Source organism: Grammomys surdaster, unplaced genomic scaffold (genome assembly GCF_004785775.1).
Source record: "Grammomys surdaster isolate TR1022 unplaced genomic scaffold, NIH_TR_1.0 226, whole genome shotgun sequence".
Lineage (NCBI taxonomy): Eukaryota > Metazoa > Chordata > Mammalia > Rodentia > Muridae > Grammomys > Grammomys surdaster.
The window spans coordinates 1,871,247-1,873,202 of NW_021604671.1; the positions used below are offsets into that span (position 1 = coordinate 1,871,247).

At 42.8% G+C, this 1,956-nt stretch overlaps 1 pseudogene; it reads right to left on the reverse strand.

The window, feature by feature from the left end:
• Positions 1-614: 614 nt before the first annotated feature.
• LOC114626034 lies at positions 615-1,147 on the reverse strand (annotated as a pseudogene).
• Positions 1,148-1,956: the final 809 nt, after the last annotated feature.

Below are 1,956 nucleotides of genomic sequence, written 5' to 3' on the forward strand. Positions count from 1 at the left end.
CACAAATCAGCAGCAATGGCACAACCCAGCAGAAACAGCCACACCTACGCTGAAACAACATGAGTGAGCAGGAGTGACCAGGGCCAGAAGGGATGCCAAGCAACTTTCTCTGCAGTGCCTCTCTCAAGGACACGAAGACTGGTGAAATCAAAGACCTGTAGCAAAGCTAACTATGCAAGCCAGACGTCACTTTCCATTGAGTCCTTTTTATACTTCCTCCAAAGATCAGTGTCCTCCCACAAATCTTGCCTCAGCAAAACATCATGTGAGTCTGTCTTAGCAAAACTCCATGTGAGTCAGTATCAGCCAACATCACTCTGCCAATTGGTCCAAGTCTGAAGAAATAGCCAGAACACCACCGGAGGTTTTTTGGTCCTTTTTTTTTTTTTTTTGAGACAGGGTTTCTCTATGTAGCTCTGGCTGTCCTGGAACTCACTCTGTAGACCAGGCTGGCCTCGAACTCAGAAATCCACCTGCCTCTGCCTCCTAAGTGCTGGGAATAAAGGCGTGTGCCACCACCGCCCAGTGCATTTCTTTCTTTGTCTGCTTCAGTAAAACATTCTCTCACATGTCTACTTTAGAAAACATCCTTTCACCTGGTTCAGTTGTCTAGATTACATTTTCCCACACTGTGAGATCATCACTGGCAGTTTGGGCTTATCATTGGGGCCTATGGGAACATTCTCGATCTTCCTCATCACTAGAAGTCCATCAGTGATTTTTCCAAACACTACATGCTTTTCATCCAGCCAATCACACTTACAACACGTAATAAAGAACTGGTACCCACTTGTATTGGGACCACTGTTTGCCATGGAAAGCAATCCTGGAGCTGAGTGTCTAAGTTTAAAATTCTCATCTGCAAATAGACCACGATAAATACTGGTGACTCTAATACCATCACCATCAGCAAATCTCCACCCTGAATCATAAAATACTTTATGACCCTGTGAATGGTGCTTCCTCTCTATCCTATCAGAACACCATCTTTTCTGAACTCTCCAGTGCAGAATTGCCTAAATTTCCCTGCCAGCTTAGGCACCATATCTGCAAAGAGCTCAATCTTCATTCAACCAACCTCCTGGCCACCAAAGGTGACATCAAAGAAGACCACTGGATTAACTGGACTTGAATTTGCCACCACCATGGCTTTGACCTGGAAGTCAGGCCACACCTTCTAATAGTGCCATTCCCTGGGCTGAGCATATACAAACCATCATATGCTGAGAGCAATGTGAACTGTGGAGGTCCAGCTAAAGAGGTTTCAGACAAGAACATTATTAGAGCTTTGTCCAGAGATCATTCTTGTGATAATTGTCAAAGATCAAGACTAGTTTTTGTTCTTATCCTAATAATCTGCCTGAGGATAAATTTAAGAATTTGGAATTAATTATTTTTTGGCAGGGAAGAGTTCAAGACATATTGACTCTGTCCTGTGCACAAGAGTGATCACTCTTGTGTAGATCTACAATGAAAAGGAGCAAGTAGCACAAAAAGAAACACAAAATATACAGCTTGAGGAGAAAAAAATGAATGCCAGGAAATTTAATATTGGATCCACAGTTGTGCTGAAGAAGATCAGGAAAGGCCTGGTGGGAAATGGAATAAAGGGGGTAGTTCCCTAAGGGAGAAACCCTTTCAGCTAACCCTGCAACTTGTGAAAAGAAAAGCCTAAGGAATTATCTGTTCTTATAAAGCAACAACAACAGAAATGTTATGAAAAATAAGCTCTCTTCAAGGAAAAGCCCTGGTTCCATTTTCAGCAAGCAGGAGAACTTGGTGACATTGTCCGTGTGGTTCAGTCATAAAGGACAAAAGAGTAAAGGGATTGTGGCCAAGAAGTAGTATGTGGTGGCTTGAATAAGAATGGCCCCTGACCCTCATATATTTGAATACTTGGTCCCCAGGTGGTGAAAATGTTTTAAAGGATTAGGAATGTGGCCTTGTTAAAGAAGG